General features: G+C 35.8%; 1 protein-coding gene across 3 annotated transcripts in view; it reads right to left on the reverse strand.

The window, feature by feature from the left end:
• Positions 1-20,065, reverse strand: part of brf1b (BRF1 RNA polymerase III transcription initiation factor subunit b) — a 329,557-nt gene that overhangs the window by 218,590 nt on the left and 90,902 nt on the right. Inside the window, exon 1 of one of the 3 annotated variants that reach the window (XM_051920111.1) lies at positions 16,441-16,500. The exons of the other annotated variants lie outside the window; for them this stretch is intronic. The gene's annotated coding sequence lies outside the window, so the exon portion shown is untranslated. Of the gene's footprint in view, positions 1-16,440; positions 16,501-20,065 lie in introns of those variants that run through there. 3 annotated transcript variants of the gene reach the window in all.

Raw genomic sequence — 20,065 nt, forward strand, 5'->3', positions numbered from 1 at the left:
GTAAATAGATAAATATATCTATAGATAAATTTTTATGTTTATATAATATACAAAGCTGCTGCGTTTTCCCCCCTACATCTGTACATCCATCCATCCATCCATTATCCTTTGTCAATACTTGTCATTCATAAACATAATTAGTGAGCTGAACATTTCTGCTACAGTTTCAGGTGTGCTTGGTGAACTAGTACAATCGTAAGAAATACAAAATTAACTGAACATTAAATGCAACTGAAATACTTAAATAAAATTATTTGATATGTCTAGAAAGTGTAAAAATATGGACAGAACATTTTTTGCACGTGTTGTTTTCAAAAATCATCAGAGTTAAATTAATTCTTATAGTGTTTAAGTAACCCTTAATAGTGTTCATATGGAAACACTTCCACATACACACTTCAAGTGTTATTTTAACACTGGCAGTTTTGCTGTGCATCTATTAATTACAACAACAACAACAACATTTATTTATATAGCACATTTTCATACAAACAATGTAGCTCAAAAAGTGCTTTACATGATGAAGAAAGAGAAAAAAGACAAAATAAATAAGAATTAAAATTAGGAAACACTAATTAACATAGAGTAAAAGTAAGGTACGGTGACTTGGGAGGACAGAAAAAACAAAAAAACTCCACAGACAGCTGGAGAAAAAAAAATAAAATCTGCAGGGGTTCCAGGCCACGAGACCACCCAGCCCCCTCTAGACATTCTACCTAACATAAATGATCTCAGTCGGTCCACATTGTATTCAGGGTTCTCATGGAAGAACCACTTACATTAAAATATTTGCGTTTTGTTACCTCAGAGAACTTGCTTCATTTTTAGGGCGACTGTCGTTTGTATGAAGTCTGCATTATAACTCTGTTTTCACACAAGTTCTATTTGAAATTCCAGAGAACTCTTTCAGTCTAAATGTATATTAGAAGGTCAGACCAAACTTCATCTTTATATTTCTCAGGTTTGAGCTCAGCTGTGTCTGTTTCTAATATACAGTAATCCCTCCTCCATCGCGGGGGTTGCGTTCCAGAGCCACCCGCGAAATAAGAAAATCCGCGAAGTAGAAACCATATGTTTATATGGTTATTTTTATATTGTCATGCTTGGGTCACAGATTTGCGCAGAAACACAGGAGGTTGTAGAGAGACAGGAACGTTATTCAAACACTGCAAACAAACATTTGTCTCTTTTTCAAAAGTTTAAACTGTGCTCCATGACAAGACAGAGATGACAGTTCTGTCTCACAATTAAAAGAATGCAAACATATCTTCCTCTTCAAAGGAGCAAACAAATCAATAGGGCTGTTTGCTTTTAAGTATGCGAAGCACCGCGGCACAAAGCTGTTGAAGGCGGCAGCTCACACCCCCTCCGTCAGGAGCAGAGAGAGGGAGGGAGGGAGAGAGAGAGAGAGAGAGACAGATAAAAAAATCAATACGTGCCCTTTGAGATTTTAAGTATGCGAAGCACCGTGCAGCATACTTAAAAGCTGCACACAGAAGGTAGCAACGTGAAGATAATCTTTCAGCATTTTTAGACGAGCGTCCGTATCGTCTAGGTGTGCGAACAGCCCCCCTGCTCACACCCCCCTACGTCAGGATCACAGATAGTCAGCGCAAGAGAGAGAGAGAGAAAGAAAAGTAAGTTGGGTAGCTTCTCAGCCATCTGCCAATAGCGTCCCTTGTATGAAATCAACTGGGCAAACCAACTGAGGAAGCATGTACCAGAAATTAAAAGACCCATTTTCCTCAGAAACCCGCGAAACAGCGAAAAATCCGTGATATATATTTAAATATGCTTACATATAAAATCCGCGATGGAGTGAAGCCGCGAAAGGCGAAGCGCGATATAGCGAGGGATTACTGTAGATCCTCTAGTAGAGGAAAAGACAATGCTAAATGAAATAGTATTGATTTTACATGTTAAAGGATTATCAAAATACTTGCTTTATTCAACCCTACAGTCCTTGAGTGTCAGCTTTAGTAAAATTTATAAAAGACAAGATTCCAGGAAGGAAAGTCACTGAAGTAAGGTCTCAAATTTTAATTTGGCAGCTCAGACTAAATAGCTTTTTATGTACTGTATGAATTATACGGAACATCTTAAACATCAAAAAACATGCTGCTATTGTACTTTTTCTCAATTAGGGAGTGAATCAGCTATTCAAATTACAGCCATCCAAAAGTAAAAGCTGTATATGAAAAGATTCTTCCTGCGCTTGCTCAAGTTGACTGACAAACTGAAAGTATTCAAATTCCAGTTAGTGTAGGAAGACATTTTACACATCCTGTACATCTTCTTAACATTTTTTGGACAACTACTTTATTTAAAAATCCACCCATTTACAGTATCAGCTGGAACTACCTCTACACAGGGTGCCACTCTCCAGCAGGGCACTCTCTTTCTTCACACATACAGTATGCACTTGTATATGACGAACTTTCACATCTTGAAAGCTGAATCACCTAGGGAATAGTCATAAACAGAAAATGTACACTCTCTATACATACAGTGACTATGAATCAGTGAGGTAAGAGGGCTTAAAAAGAGCATCATCAATGTAAATTTAAGCTTTCAAGGGTCAATTCTAAGGTACAATAGGCTATTTGATTTTGAAAATAGCATCTACATTGCAAAATGTAACTTGATCCAATACTTGATAAAGCTGGCATTTGCATTATTTTATGATCCACCAAGCTTTCTGAAAAATACGATAATAAATCACTAGTCGAAGCCAACCATTGAAAATATCCCTATGATACAACCAAAGTACATAAAGGGCAAACTTAATTAGGTACACATAGTATACAATGGATATTAACAAGAGGAAAGGTAAAAGAAATATCTGAAACAAAGTAAATGCAACAAGAACAGCATTTGTTACCAAAAATAAATAAATAAATCAAAATAAACACATTTCTTCTTTGACCTCGATCACACAGTAATATGCACAGAATTGTTTAACATTTGTTGGATATACAAACAACTTAACATTGTACCCTAAGTTCTTGTCAATAAGCCGCGGCTTATCTAAGGAAAAAAGTTGTGAAAATGAAAAAATAGAATATCGGCTTATACATAAGTCCGGCTTATACATCCATCGCGGGGGTTGCGTTCCAGAGCCACCCGCGAAATAAGAATATCCGCGAAGTAGAAACCATATGTTTATATGGTTATTTTTATATTGTCATGCTTGGGTCACAGATTTGCGCAGAAACACAGGAGGTTGTAGAGAGACAGGAACGTTATTCAAACACTGCAAACAAACATTTGTCTCTTTTTCAAAAGTTTAAACTGTGCTCCATGACAAGACAGAGATGACAGTTCCGTCTCACAATTAAAAGAATGCAAACATATCTTCCTCTTCAAAGGAGTGAAGCAAACAAATCAATATGTCTGTTTGGCTTTTAAGTATGCGAAGCACCGCGGCACAAAGCTGTTGAAGGCGGCAACTCACACCCCCTCCGTCAGGAGCAGACAAAGAGAGAGAGAGGGAGAGTTTGTTTTTCAGTCAAAAATCAATACGTGCCCTTCGAGCTTTTAAGTATGCGAAGCACTGTGCAGCATGTCTTTTCAGGAATCAGCTTTACAAAAGATAGCAACGTGAAGATAATCTTTCAGCATTTTTAGACGAGCGTCTGTATCGTCTAGGTGTGCGAACAGCCCCCCTGCTCAATCCCCATACGTCAGGATCACAGATAGTCAGCGCAAGAGAGAGAGAACAGTAAGCCGGGTAGCTTCTCAGCCATCTGCCAATAGCGTCCCTTGTATGAAATCAACTGGGCAAACCAACTGAGGAAGCATGTACCAGAAATTAAAAGACCCATTGTCCGCAGAAATCCGCGATATATATTTAAATATGCTTACATATAAAATCACAATTTAAATGACCGGTACGCGCTCGTGTTGACTCGGCGACGCCCAGAGCAGAAAGAACGCGCTCCGGCCGCTCCAACCGCGCCATGCGGGGAGTGAGAGAGACGGCAATATCTCACACTCTCTCCCCCCTTAAAGAAATTAAATGGGCGCGAGTGAGACCACTGACCTCCCTCCCTTCTATTAGTTATAGGTTATAGTACGTTCGGCTTATCCATGAGTCCGGCTTATCTATGATACGATTTTATTTTAAAAATTCGTATGATTTTTGGTCTCCGGCTAATACATGAGTCCGGCTTATAGACAAGAACTTAGGGTAAATGTTATTACTTATTAAGTGTGTGCTGTTACATATTCACAATTGTGTCATTACATGCATTTTGACCATCAAAAAATTAAATAAAAAACAAAAATGATTAGTCATAAACTGCGAGTTTATTCTTTGTGGTCTCAAGAAACCAAAAGTGATTTTCTGCATACTGCGGTAGGCTGGCGCCCTGCCCGGGATTTGTTTCCTGCCTTGCGCCCTGTGTTGGCTGGGATTGGCTCCAGCAGACCCCCGTGACCCTGTAGTTAGGATATAGCAGGTTAGGTAATGGATGGATGGATGGATTTTCTGCATATGGTTGGGAAGTTTATTAGGTTTTTTTGTTTCTTTTTTAATCTTTGCAATTGCAGCAGAAGAAATCTGCAGCTAACTGCTTTTACCAGAGGATGCAAATGGTAGCGAGTTACTCTACTTTTTCTGTGCTTGTGGCTTTAAGCACGGTTTAATAAAGTGTTTGACACTGGTATATTACAGTAATCTCAAATTGTAGGAGTTTTTAGTATTAAATAAATACTTATTGAAAAAGAAAATATGATTTTAGAAGTATTCCGGAAGGGATCGCATCACATCCACAGCACTAAGGGCAGAGGTGTTTTGGGAACAAGAGGTGCTTATGTGTTTGAAATCACTGATTTATTTTTCAAAATAGGCTTATTTCACAATTTCTTTAAAATATTGCTTCAGTCACTGATAATTTGTGGACATATATTTTACTGACAGATACATTTTATCAAGCTAGACCTTTCCTGCCACAATTAAACACACACACCACAACATTCTTATTCCTTTTTTATGATGGTTTTAATCTTACCGCATAATCAAAGATTGTCACTTTCTGGCATTACTTAAAGTTGGTCAAATATACACAAAAAGGAGATCCAAGTAAAAGCTCCATTAGTAATTCTCCAATAACAATGTTTGGAAATGTTCTAACTAACTTTTCAAATGTAAACCTCCTAGAATCATTAATCAAAGGTTAAATCAATAGTAATTTTTTTAACCTACCAAAGTATGTCACTATCAAAAGCCCCCCTGTTTAGCTCAAACAAACAAGTTAAATGTGATTATGATTGACACATAGTGGCTTTTTCAGTAAATCCTGAAGCATATTATGTGTAGCATTATTATGGAAAAACGAGCTCTTAAAGTAGTTTCCCATTGAAACTAAAGCCCAAATTATCTTTTGGTAAGTTTTATCTTAAGCAATAGACAGCACATAAAACTATTTTTAGCCGCAGACAAAAATCCTCTGATAGTAAGGTTATTTACCACAGTGAAATTATAGAGTAAAAACAGAAACCTTTAAAACGTTGATTTAAAGTAAATGTTGAAAAGATTGTCACTGTTAAGTAGGAACTGCGGTGGGTTGGCACCCTGCCCGGGATTGGTTCCTGCCTTGTGCCCTGTGTTGGCTGGGATTGGCTCCAGCAGACCCCCGTGACCCTGTGTTCGGATTCAGCGGGTTGGAAAATGGATGGATGGATGGATGTTAAGTAGGAAAAGACTATGGTGTACTAAATCTTGCTACTAATGAATCATTCCAAAAAGCTATATTTCAAATCACCTGCACTAACCAAACTGAGTACTCTTTCATACAAGCCACAACTATTAATGAAAAGAAAAAAATATTTTAGATAACTTTTCCATCTCAAGACAACTACTCTCAATGCTCCAAAGAATTTAACATGAATGTGACATTTAAAGACTGCACAAAAGCAAACTAGTGAAAAGCATAGTTAATTAATAAAGGTCAATGGAATCCTCAAAAATAAATGTAAAACTTACAGAAGGATTATAAATTTTCAGAATTAGTCCACTAAGGAAGAGTAAAGAAGGAAGCTTTGATTGAATTAATGAGTGTCAAAATATAAGAAAAATATTTGGTTCAATACCAGGAATGGCATCAGAAAACAGAAAATGAATCTAAAGTTAATAATAAACTGCACACTACTTCAGATCATACTTATGGATGTGTGATGCCTGGGTTGCCCACAGCTGGCACACTTGTCCTTGAACCCAGGACATCAATAGTCATGTACTGAAGATGGACTGGGAATGAGGACACAAAACAAAGCAGGAGATGATGCATCAAAGTGCTTGGTACTTTTATTTTCAAACAGTAAAGTGTTCAAAACCAGGCACAATGTTTCTTATAAATAAACACTCCACTTAAAGTGTTCAACAATAAAGAAATAATCCATTAGATGGATTAAAAATCCAAAGTTAATAATTGTCAGGATCTATCTATTTAAAAAAACACTCACAAGCCTCTGTGCTTTCTTCCAAAACTGGTGTCTACAGTGTTCACACTTTTTGATGTCCTAAGCAAGAGAAGATGCTTGAGTCCCCAATGTCAACCCTTTGCATCTGTGGGGATCAAGCGAGCTGTGCTGCCTTATACCGCTGACATGTTCTAGAGTCTGCAACAATCTCACAGAGCGTTTTGTCGCTTTTTGGGGCAACATTTTTACACATCTGTCTCCTTTCTGTAGCAGCGCCAGCTCAGTCACTATTATGTTTATACTGTCCTTTCCTTTGGTTTCCTATTATTTTCAGATTTATCTTGCTCAGGCTCCTTTTATACTAATGTTGGTGCATCATCCTAATTACTATCCACAGAAAGCCAATGTCGAACAGCTGACCTAATCAAGCAATCAGTTCGCCTCCACACAGAACACCCACATGACTGCACACACAGAAACTGAGAGGCACTGTTTTTAGAACTAAAAACATACACACTGTTATGGACCCCTAATGTGCAAAACCACATTCCTACCCAACACAAGCTGCCAGTTGCACCCAATCATGGCCATCAGGCACTTGCATTTAACGGCCCTAAAATGATAAGTACATTAAAAGCACTGCTAAAAAAAATGGCATAAAAGAATAAGAACTTTTAAAACAATCAATAAATACATTTCTAACTAAAAACACGCACACTATCAAGAACCCATAATGTGCATTAGCACAAAAAAAATCACTTGCAATCAAACAGATACAGTACCCTAGTAGAATAGATGACATTTTAAGGTGAAACCAGCTAAAGGATTAAGGGGTATGAGATGACAACCATAAAAAGGTCAAGAAAAGAAAGACAAAAAAACTAAGACAGCAAAGAATCACTCAACTGAGAGATCTGTGTTCAGACAGGTATGAAATCTCACATAAATGAGAAAGTAAGTTTCATTTAACAGGTTTAGATGGAAAAAGAGATAAAGAAGAGATATGACAAAGAAATTCTCATTGCTGCAAGAAAATGAGTTATGGGGCCACGCTGTAAGTGATGTAGTAGAATAAAGATGATTTCAAGGTTTGTCAAAGACAGAAAATACTGTGTTTAAATGACAACTTTAATAAAAAGAATAAAAAGTTAAGAATATTAAAACAAATGATCAGAGTCAGCTATCATACTAGATACATATATTTTAATGACATTGCTATTTTTTTTTTGCCTTAATTTTTTTCAGCATATACAAATCAACACATCAATATGCTTTGTGGGTGGAGCCCCAGGTAAAGGGGTCACTCTGACTTCACTGCTGCTGGGTTCTTCTTCTTGCTTTTATATTTCCAGAAAAGAGGCTAAGCACTGCAGCAAAGAGATTGTATTAGGAGTCTGTAAATACAGTGCCTTCTTTGAATTTACTGTTTTCTGTAGCTTTCTTGCTAATTATTTGAATTTGCATTTCTTGTCATGTTTGAGATTCTATAATTATATAGGTGTCTGAGAGCTACAAGGGTCAAATAAGGGTTAAATAATCAAGTTACAAACTGTATGAGTGTCATCAATATTTGCCCTGAAATCCTGGAACACTCACTAAACTAGTTACGATTATCCTTTAGTTTGAATGACTAATAGGCTTGCTTTTATTGCTGCACTGGAGAAGCAATAAATACATACATATGGTGGACACAAAGTATTCAGACCCCTTCATTCTCTGCACACTTTGTGTTGTAGATTTACCATTTTTGCCCATCAATCTACACTCAATAACTCATAATGACAAAGTTAAAACAGGTTTACAAAAAGGTTTGCAAAATTATTTAAAAAAAACAAAAAAAATTAACCCTTTCATTCATACAAGTATTCAGACCTTTTGCTGTGGTACTCCAAACTGTGCTCAGGTGCATCCCGTTTCCAGAATTCATGTCATAAACTGGGAGCATGTATGCAGGGGCTAAATTAAAGGCTTATGTGAGAACTCCACACTGAAACCATGACCCATATTTAATGGACCAGTGCCTACTCGCTGGTATGGAGCCCTTTGCCATGGCTGGAAGAGTTTAGAATGGGAGAATGTCATTTTGTTTAACTGAGCTTACTAAGTCAACAAGTGATGTCATGTTCAAAAAGCCTGTTTAGTTTAATGGGTGGAGATTTTTCTGTAAATTGATTGATTAGGAAACTTGTATTTTGTGTTTTATGGGGGGGGGGGGGGGGGGGTGTTATGAGGTGATACAATCACAAGGACTGAAATTTACAACTGAAAAGGTGAGGAAATAGGCCTTTGATAGGGAAAAGGGCTGTCTATAGAATGTGAAGCATAGTCAATGTTTTAACATTTTTGGTTTCCCAGAAAACATTAACTTAGTGTGCTTAAGGTGCTGCAAAAATGAAATATTTAAGCTAAAGAGGTAAAGATGAACTACTTCTTACCCAAAATGTATTTGCGTAGTAAGTGACTTGTATTGCAAAGGATATTATAACTTTCTGCGACAATCAGTGTAGCAGTCATGCAAATGTTTATGTAAAGAAACAAAAATTCTAATACAAGGAAAAAAAAAATATTTTAACGAAGTGATTATGAGTTTGTGCTGTAATTCAATAATAACATATTAGTCCACTTTTGTAATACACAGTATGAAGCTGATAACTTTAAAAAAAATAATCATGAGTGTTGATAGGACATCAAATTTGCTGCTTTTAGCTCAGACATATAGAAACCACTATATAAAGATACTGTTTGCATGTACATTTTCTGGTTTTCAGTTGCATTGTGACAAAGCAGCTATCTTTGCACTCATTAATGCATCTGACTGAGGATAAGAGAAAAGAGAAGTCTTGTATCAGTTAAATTGGCATAACAAATTTCAGCATGAGATTGAACTTGAAATATTTTGTCATGGTCATTTTCCATGCACTAGTTTTAATACAAATCTCAATTTTTAATATTGTGTAAGCTAAAAAAGGCTATCTAAAATACCAGTATATCACAAATATTTCTCTTGAAATTATAATAAGAATAAGAAATAATCGGTCTTGTGATTAGAATAACCAAATTCTAATAAAATGTTTTTTAAATAGGGCGGCACGGTGGCGTAGTGGGTAGCGCTGCTGCCTCGCAGTTGGGAGCCCTGGGTTCGCTTCCCGGGTCCTCCCTGCGTGGAGTTTGCATGTTCTCGCCGTGTCTGCGTGGGTTTCCTCCGGGCACTCCGGTTTCCTCCCACAGTCCAAAGACATGCTGGTTAGGTGGATTGGCGATTCTAAATTGGCCCTAGTGTGTGCTTGGTGTGTGGGTGTGTTTGTGTGTTTCCTGTGGTGGGTTGGCACCCTGCCCGGGATTGGTTCCTGCCTTGTGCCCTGTGTTGGCTGGGATTGGCTCCAGCAGACCCCCGTAACCCTGTGTTTGGATTCAGCGGGTTGGAAAATGGATGGATGTTTTTTAAATAAATACACATATATTGCACATACTGTATCTACTGCAAGGATTAAGACAGTTTTTAAATCTGTTATCCTATAAAGCACTGTATCACTAATATATAACAGAAACAAACTCAAAGTATGCAATAGGAGAATGTTTTTCCCCTAGTAGCTGGCAGCTTAAAATCTAAATAATTCAAAGGAAGTAATTCCCAAGAGTCCAAGCACTCACGCCACTAAATATTACAGTTACATTTTTAAAGCATCTTACCCCAAAGGGGTGTTTGTAGTATAAGAGTGTAAAATATGAGTGAAGCAGTAAATAGTTTCATGAAATAGAAGTTATATGCTACATAATACATATTTTTAAGAGATATATTTCATGAAAAAAGATCTTCATAAATAAAAAATACATATTTAATCAGTTAATTCAAAGATAACCACACAAATATTAGTACTTATCAATGATCTCATACAGTCACTGTTAATCATTTGTTCTATAAATGGCACCGACTACTTAAAGGCCCAACACTAACATTATAAAACATGCTGTGAAAAAATGTCTTTATATAAATCCTCATATTCCACTCAAAGTGAAAAATATCTAAACTTCAATTTAAATAAAAATATAATATATAATAATATAATAAAAACTATAATAAAAGCAAAATGGAAATTTTCAACATCACATTTCCTCAAATATGTGTGTGCCACAATTATTGGCACCCCTGGAAAGTCATACAAGCAAAACTGAACCAAAATATATTCCCATTCATATTTTCGATTTTAAGTTCATCCAAGTGAGTAGAACACTTAAGTGATCAGCCATGATGTACTGTTTCAATAGGGTATAAATGTGAGGTGACACAGAGGCCAAAGTCCTCAATCACAATGGAAAAGTCCAGAAAACACAGCAGTGATGTGTGACAAAATATTCAGGAATTGGGCATTTTTAGCAATTTATCTATGTAGTCATTTCAGAGCAATAAGTAGTAAGTAATAATTAGCAAGTATAAAGCAAATGGAAAGGTTAACAACTGAACAAGAAAAGGATGTGTGTTTATATTGACAATGTCAATGTCAATTTATTTATATAGCACATTTAAAACAACACAGTAATGCTGTGGCCAAAGTGCTTTACAATTACAGAATAAACGAAGAACAAAACAATTAACATAAAAACAAATAGAAATAAAATATATGAACATAAAATAAGATGCATAATAAATAGAAGTAATGTTATATAAATCACAAAGAGGAAACCATCAGTATTACTGAAGGTCACAGAATGCAAGTGAATAGAAATGAGTCTTTAATCTTGTTTTAAACAGTTCAATTGTAGACAACTTCTTTATATGATGAGGTAAAGAGTTCCACAGTCGAGGCGCAGCAGCTGCAAAGGCCCTGTCCCCTTTGGTTTTACACTTGGTACGAGGGACAACAAGAGACAAGTGATCGGAAGATCTAAGCACTCTGGACGGCTGGTGTAAAACACACAGATCAGATAAATAGGCAGGAGCAAGCCCATGTAAAGATTTAAAAACTAGCAGCAAGATTTTAAAATCAATTCGAAAACTGACAGGCAGCCAGTGAGTAATGAAGCTAAAATAGGAGAAACAGAGTCATAATTTCTTGCCCCAACCAGAAAGCGAGCGGCAGCATTTTGAACCAGCTGTAACTTGTGTATCGGAGATTTGTTAATCCCAGAATACAGCGAGTTGCAGTAATCGAGGCGAGAAAAAATAAAAACATGAGTAGCTTTCTCAAGATCCTTAGAAGATAAAAAAAAGGCTTTATCTTACCTAACAGACGAAGTTGGAAAAAGCAACTCTTGACTACAGAATTTACTTGTTTCTCAAAAGAGAGGTTATTATCAAAGGTAACACCAAGACTGCGGACTTGAGGTTTGGAAAAGGCAGAGAAAGAGCCGAGAAGTCCAAGACCAATTGGGGCTTTAGCTGATGGACCCACTATAAGCAGCTCTGTTTAATTTGGTTCAGATCAAGAAAATTATTAGCCATCCAGGATCTTAGTTCAGACAGACAGTTGTGGAGTTGATTTGTTGCAGAGTTGCAGACAGGAATATAAATCTGAGTATCATCAGCATAGCAGTGAAAAGAAATGTTAAATTTCCTAAAAATCGCTCCAATAGGGTGAAGGTATATAGAGAATAAAATAGGACCCAAAATGGATCCCTGAGGAACACCATATTTAAGAGGAGCAGTAGATGAAAAAGAGGAATTAAAAGTCACTGAAAAGTGTCTACCAGTTAAATATGATCTGAACCAATTAAGAGCAGCCCCTTTAAGCCCAACAAGATGTTCAAGCCGCATCAGTAATATTTCATGGTCAGTGGTGTCAAAGGCAGCAGACAGGTCAAGGAGGAGAAGGACTGCCGCATCACCGGAGTCAGTAATAAGAGAGATGTCATTGAACACTTTCAGGAGTGCTGTTTCAACACTATGATAACACCTAAAGCCAGATTGGTAGATCTCAAATAAATTATTGGAGTTAGGGTGATCGACCAATTGATTATAAATAATTCTTTCTAGAATTTTAGCCAGAAATGGCAGTTGGGAAATTGGACGAAAATTGGCTAAAACTCCAGGATCTAATTCTGCCTTTTTTAGATGGGGATGGACTGCAGCATGTTTAAAAAATGACGGCACAACCCCCAAACTAATAGAATCACTTATAATGGCTAGTTAAGGATGGGCCCAACACGTCAAAGGCTTCCACTAAGAGACGTGGTAGAACAATATCGAGGGGGCTGGAAGCTGGTTTAAGGGTGTCAATAGTTCTTTTTAGCTGTGAAAGTGAGACTATATCAAAGGATTCTAAGACAATGTCATGATTAACAGTAGGAAGATTATATTCAGTTTGAACAATGCCACAGTGGATAGTATCAATTTTGTTAACAAAATACACAGTGAAAAGGATGGATTAACTGGTCAAAAAATCTCCATGGACCACAGATGAAGAAGTATTGATGCAAGCCGAATCTCAGAGAGACAAAGTCTTGAAAACTACGATCAGATGCCACCTACATAATTACAAGTTGTTGGCAGGGGTTGCCAAAAAAAATCATCTGCTGTCATCAAACAACAAACTCAAGCACATATAGTTTGCCAAACATTACTAGAAGTTTCAATAGGACAATGTTCTATGGTCATATAAGACAAAACAGAGCTTTGCAGCAACAAATACCACAGGTGGGTTTTCAGAAGAGAACATCTTCTCCTCTGTGAAGTAAAGTGCTGGAGATGTGATGTTGTGGGGCTGTTTTTTGCCAAAGGTCCTGGACAACTTCCTAGGGCACATAGTGTTTTGGGCTCCATCAACTAGCAGCAGATATTAAAGAAACCCAACTGCCTCTGCCCAGAATATCCAAAGCACACCAAATAATCAACATAAAAATAGTTCAGTGACCACATAATCAAGGTTTTACCACAGCTATCCCAGTGCTCCGACCTAAACCCCATTGAAAACCTGTCCTCAAGCATGAACTTTGAAATCTGAAAGATCTAGAGAGATTCTGCAGAGAGGAATGGTCTCAGATCCCCAGTCATATGTTCGTCAATCTTACTAAGTATAAGAGCAGAAGACTCAAGAGTCTTTGTCCTGCAAAAAGAGGGTTGCAGTAATTATACCATTGATTGTAGCACACATATATTTGAGAAAAATAAATGATTTAGGATTAGAATGTCCTTTTCCTTTCAATAATTTTAATTCAATTAAAGGTTAGATTTTTCTTAAATTTTTGAATGAAGGATCAAGAGGATTAACAATAAAGACATTTTTATTGGCTATTTTGCTTTTATTTACTAAGGGTGCCAATATTAGTGGAGGACACTGTAATCTTAAACTGTTAACATTTCTCACAATTTAATGATGTGATGTGTAGTAAATAATAGAAGATAAACATAAGCAAGTCTGGATTTCTTATTAGTTAAGAGTCCTTTGAAAACTTCTGTTTCAATAGCCATCCATCCATCCCTCTAACTTTTTAGGCCACACAACATTCCCAAACCTGCAAAATCCAATTCAAAATTACAGTGGACCAGAATCCATTTTTAGCAGCAACTGTTTTTTGATTACATTAAATCTGTAGGTACACATTTACCTTCAAAATAAACATATTGTTTTTTTTCCATTAAACTGTGATTCTGTGATATAGGAGTACTGATAATTCTCTGTACATCTCCTGTTATATATAATAATTGTTAATCAACTTTTATAAAAACTAGGTTTAAATAAAATGACATTACCAGAATAATTTCTGCAGGGACAGAATGATTACCTGACAAACATTCAAAGATTTCTTCAAAACAAAAACACCGCAAAATCTACCCATCCACTTTCATTTACTCCAGGATTAAAGGAAACGTAAACACAAGCCAGAGACAATCCTAGAAGCATTGTGTGCAATACAGGAACCAACTTTTGAAGAGGAGTATACTTATGCAAGCACCAACTTACTACAACAGCCTTAAACCTAAATTAACAGGTATACTGTTAAATTACCTAGTGTATATATTGGATTATTTCCATGTATAGCTTTAATTTTTATTTTTCTGTTAATATTGTTGTATAGTACTATCAGGCACAAACAACTATGATTCTGATTACCACCTACGGTTCTTTAAGTTTATTCTCGTACAAACATGACCAAGTAACCCAATATTATTGCTGGTAGATAAAGAAATAAAGATAAAGAAAATCATCTTTGTTAATTTCTAGGTAAAATGTACTTTACACGTTTTTCTTCCAAAATGACATTACAGATATCAAGCAATTATTGCAAAACACCATATTACGACTTCATCTCAACCCATCTTGGAAGCACAGAAATAATATTTTATGTGTTATTTAGATTTATATCTGTAAACACAAAGAAAAGACCTCTGAAGGATGTCTTGAAAACTATATCTTCTATTGATACACTATAACCAATCAGCCATGTAGTAAATAAAATAGGCAATAGAGCATGAAAGTTTGTTAATTCCTGTTTATATTAAATACCCCAAAAATTTAAAGGTTCCTAAAGTGCTACTGTCATCTATGCCAACAGACAACCATGCTAAAGTATTCTGTGTATAATAACATTTTGCAATATTAGCATAAAAATGAATTCCAGCTATGTCAATGCTGTTGAAGAACACATTTTAAATAGCCAGTATGGAACTTGCTTACTCCCTTCATGACCTAATTCAGATCACGTCTTCCTCAGTTCCCATTTCTTCATCAAAGCACACACTCAGTGGTCCTAGAATATCCCAGCAGGTGTTCACTGGACTTCTTATAGCACTGTTTTGTCTGTCCCTTATTGAGAACAAATTAGTCTTTTCAATTGTTGTGTTTTTTTATTTTTTGCACTCTTTGCTTGGCCATAGAAGAGTACCAGCAGATCAAAAACAGCATAAAGAGTATATCCCTGTTGCAATCCATTTACTATTTTCTTCTAACCGATTCCCCTCTCTCTGACTGCCAGAGTGAGATGAGGAGGCCCCTGTTATGCAGGACTCAAAAGTAATTCTGGTGCCAGGATACTGCACGGAGGAAGCACTTCTAGATCAGGCAGAAGTCCTTAGGAACAGCCACCCCCTGCAGCTCTCATCAATCACTGCTCAGCTGTCCAATAGGACTACAGTTCCCAGTGTGCCCTGCGGGTGTGTATTTCGGTGCATTGGCCCAGGAACACTTCTAATTAACATACTGGGGAAGCCTACTATCTTGGAAGGCTGACTCTCCTGTGGCCTATCCATTGTTCTGGCCGCCCAGCCAAGTAAGGGTCTTCTGTCCACCCCATCCAGGACACACAGGTCTATCTATCTGTTTCTCTTACTATGTTGGTATCTGATGCCAGCCTCCCAGCCAGATACGGAAACAGGATTCACCCCAGCCATGACACCAGTTGATCATTGGCGTCCATCTCAATATTTTTATAAAAAAGTTTAGCAGTCATATCAAAAGCAGAATTTAACAGTTTATTGTCTCTAGTAGCTAATGTATGTTCCATTACATTTGATGTAGATTTTAGAAAAGGGGAAGCAAAATAATCTTCCTGTGTTATGGCGGGGTTTGACACATTATTCAAAATTTCTCTAAGATATTAAGTTCATGAAAATTAATAGCAGGTTCATTACCAAAGAAACTGCTATTGCATTCAAGATAGTTTGCATTATGATTAGCTAGAATAAGAAATAATTATGATAGTTCTATTCTCTACCAGGTCTTAATTCTTTCTTTGAAAAAAATCCTTTACCTTCCTGTCTTGTAAAAATAAAATTGTGGTCCTCTAAAAATCTTCAAATTAAATGAAATTAGTTCAAAAGGGCCTAGACAGAATACATATTTAAATGTTTTATATTTCTCATTGCTAAGAATTGATTCATTGGTGTTTAAAATTCAGTCAGGTTCTTGTAATTTAGAAGATAAAACACCCCTATTGATTTTTATCACAAGGACATTAGGGTTTTTAATGTGCTGTAAGTTTAACAGCTCAAGCAAAGGAGCAGGAACTCTCAGCAATTATGCAATGCAAAACAGATTGCCCATTACTTAGACGTCAAGAGAATATATTCAATTGATCACTTACCATTTTATAATGAAACATCTAGGCACCACCCACATAACCACACAAAACCCCACAAAACACTGATAGGATTCCTGAACATGGAAATGAAAACAGTAAGACACTTCACATTTTTGATATGGAGTGGTATTAAAAGAATTGGTTACTTTTGGTATAATTAATACCAAGTCCCTTGTCTATAATGTGTCAATGTACAGTAATAAGCTGCAAATAAATTTCAAATTAAGTTGTTAACAAGGATATTTTTACACTAATAGGCCTATAATGAATGTCGTTTCATAGTCCAAGTATTTAAAAAAAAAAAAGAATGAATATTATATTCTGACAACTTGGACATAAATCAGAGCAAAGTACTCACTGTCATAACATATGTATATCTTTTACATGGCTCTTAGCTACACCTACAAGGCAAAAAAAGGTATGTATAATAAACAATAGTATTGCTGCATGTACACACTAGTGTTACAAATGTGTATGAACAGGGTAAGGGATTGAAAATATGCATTACTGGTATGAAAATTGTGATAATCGCTTAACTCTTTACAAATTAGACTTTTTATTTACATGAAATCGGGCTACATCTTAAAGATCTATTCACAACATATTCAGCACAATCACAAAATAACAATAACAGACCTGTCCCTTGTCATTCAAAATGGACCCTGGCAGCAACTCAAAAGCAAACATTTAAAGATGATGAATTTTGTCTCTATGGCACAATGGCATGCCGTAAAAAAAAGAAATGAAGCAGTTTGATACATTGTGCAACACTGTGCCATCCCGAATAATCATATTAAGCTCCAGCATCTTTTTCAGAATGCCCAAATGGCATATTCTGGTAATTTTTGATAAAACATGGCTACTATTTGCAAAACCCATTTCATACGATCTAATTTAGAGTTATGATATTTGATAAAGCTCAAATTTCTAATTTTAATCTTGGACAGTATTGAGGTCAGCATTGATACAGCGCCCTCCACAATTATTGGCACCCCTGGTTAAAGTGTGTTCTTAGGCTTCTAATAAATTCTTTTTTTTTCCCCAAAAAAATATAGACTCACAACAAAAAAAAAAAAAAGAGAAAAATCCAACCTTTAATTGAAGCACATTAAAAAATCTATTTTTTACATGAAATCATGTGTGCCACAATTATTGGCACCCCTGCAGTTAATATTTCGTACGACCCCCTTCTGCCAACAAGACAGCACTTAATCTTCTATAACATTTCACAAGGTTGGAGAATACAGAGACAGAGACAGAATACAGAGATTGAATTTTAAAGATTGTATGATTATTTCCATGTTTCTCTCCATACAATGTACATTATTTATTATAACCATCCACTTCTGACAATATTAAAAAGTATCTGATAATAAAGATAATTAAAGAAATAGATAAGAGGAATGTTTAACAACCTTTAGCAGAGATGTCCAAGTGCATGGAAAAGTAATTTTTTAAAAATAAATAAGATATTAATTTAGTACAATGCAGGAGCAGTTCATAATTTCTGCCTCTCCAACATAACCACATATTTGATTTTCTAAGAAATTTTATTCAAACATTCGGATGCCATAAAAACTAGTCAAACCCAAAAGGATTACTATAGTAATGAATTAAAATGTTTATCATGGGGAGGAAAAAATTACAGATAAATCTTAACATCTGTCTTCTAAGCAGCTTTCACCTCAGTGCCACATCAAATCCCTGCTTAATTGTAACCCCTTCAATCATATGAAGCACAGTTTACACTTTATCATACTATTTAAGGAGTACCAGTCTAAATCATGTGGAGATTCTTATGATGTCAACTTTAAGCATACACTTTTCACCCCAGATATCCTGAATATCTGTATTATATACTGGGGAAAGTGTTTTCTGGTTTATAATGCCTTGTACATAAGCAACCCACTATCATGGGCAAAGTGTTCGTTCAGTAAAAAAAGCAGAAAAATGTGCCTTTACATGATGTTTCAACAGTTCTCTATCAATTTGCATTGTACTAAAAAAAGCACACTTTGCTCCCAATCAATCGATTTTCTGTCAAGAGTCTTACAATAACAGTTTCTTCTGGTAACATAAGTAATACTGAAGTACAAAAACGTTTTTTGTTAATTCACCACATAATCCATTAAGTAAGTTCATTTCCCATGTGACATGTAAGGTCACAACTGAAATTCTACTTGCCAATAAAAGAAATGCAGTATTCGAATCAGACCATGTTTATGCAAATACACTTAACGCCCTCTGACAAATAACCAGGTTTCTTGATACTCGCTTTTAAATTTGAAGGCATCTCTCTTAAATTACCAAATTTAAAATTTGGGAACAGTTTAGGTCAAATGTGCAGGAGATTTCTGAACTTATATGAAACTGTACCACTGACACATAAGTATTTACTGAAAAGTCAAACCAACCACAAAAACAGTCCAGGAGGTGTACAAATTAGACTAGTCCTAAGTCACTTATATTTTTTTCAAGATTTTTGTCACCTACTTTCAAACATGCAACAGAAAAGCTCAACCTAACCAGAATGTATTCTAAAATTGTAAAATATCAGTGATCAATAATTCTATCCTGATACCCTTGATACTGAATACTTGTTTAAATATGCAGGAAGGCCAATCACTTAAGAGTATGATGAGTGAATAACTTTAATACACCTCAAAGGTACAACCTGACCTCCTGAAGGATTGCTCAGTTTAAAGTTAAGCATTTTGTCTACAGCAGGAAATCTTTCCCATTGTATGGTTACAACTCACAGAGCCTACTAACATCCTATATAGGCTCTTGATTGAGAGGCTTTCAGGATTCACTTATGCACATAGGCTTAAGCCTCTGTAACTCACATTAGTTGTATTCTTAATCATTTGTTTATTTGGACAAAGTCCAAAAAAGTGCCATAACATCCATAAATTATTTTAACATTTTGCTGTTTCTACTTTGTCTATTCTATTTCTGCTAGTTAATCATTATTGACAAATTATGTATAAACAGTATTTTCACAGAAAAGTTAATTAATCACACATCCATTTTCTAACTCATTAACCCAGTCCAGAGGTGGCAAGAGTCAGCGGCTATCCCAATATGACTGAAGCCAGAGTCAATCCTGAACTCGCATCACAACTATACAGATTTAAGACAGGACCATTTTGAGTTCCCAGTCAACAAAACACGCCTATCTTTTGGATGTGGAAGGAAAGCCAAAATACACTGAGGAAAAGCAAAATAAAGAATGCATAACCTTAAACACTGGTCACCCTGTGAATGAACTGCACAAAGTGTTTGTAAAACTAGTCATAAAATAAGAAAAAAAAAATATTGACAAAAACAGATCATTGAAACACATGTGTTAGCAGTTTTGTTTTTTTTGCTTTTGTTTTTAAAGTAATAAAAAGTAAACCATACAGTTTTGAATGTACTATACCCAATAAAACTTTAGGCTATTTCATCTTCAAAGCGAACGTGAACATATTTTGAATTTAAAGTACTGTACTGCTTTTATCATAAGCATGCACTATTTGTTTCCTTTCTACAAAAAGATATTAGCTTTAATAATTCTGTATAAGAATCATTAGAATCCTTTGGCCCGTTACCCAAATCTCTCAAGTTTTTCATTCAGAAATCCAAA

Source organism: Erpetoichthys calabaricus, chromosome 16 (assembly GCF_900747795.2).
Source record: "Erpetoichthys calabaricus chromosome 16, fErpCal1.3, whole genome shotgun sequence".
Taxonomy (NCBI): Eukaryota; Metazoa; Chordata; class Cladistia; order Polypteriformes; family Polypteridae; genus Erpetoichthys; species Erpetoichthys calabaricus.